Here is a 440-nt window from a genome sequence, read left to right on the forward strand (position 1 = left end):
TCTACACCACATGGTTTGATGACACCGCTACGCGACACAGTACTCGGACCCTGCACGGTAGCAAATGGCATTGCCTGATTAAAACGTATTCATAGTTAAAAAAAAAAAAAAAACTTTTTGTGGAAATGAAAACAAAATAATTATTGTTGTATAAGATGGAATAATATGTATGTTGCTTTAGTTATTCGTGCCTATTAGACCCAATAATCTTGAGCAACTAAAAATCTAAGATGTAAGGTAGATCAACGGACCGCAAAGAAAATTACCATGTGAAGGGTAAAGTAGGACCCCGAAGAAGGTCATACCAAACTCATCTGCAATCGCCGCAATCATATGTCAAAGTGTTCGCCATATTGGTACGGCAACACTGTGATGGAAACTAATTGTTGTAAAAGAGGCAGATCCGGTTTTCTGGATTAAAAAAAAACACTAACGTTTAC

The sequence above is a fragment of the Clarias gariepinus genome, chromosome 10 (assembly GCF_024256425.1).
Source record: "Clarias gariepinus isolate MV-2021 ecotype Netherlands chromosome 10, CGAR_prim_01v2, whole genome shotgun sequence".
Classification (NCBI taxonomy): Eukaryota; Metazoa; Chordata; class Actinopteri; order Siluriformes; family Clariidae; genus Clarias; species Clarias gariepinus.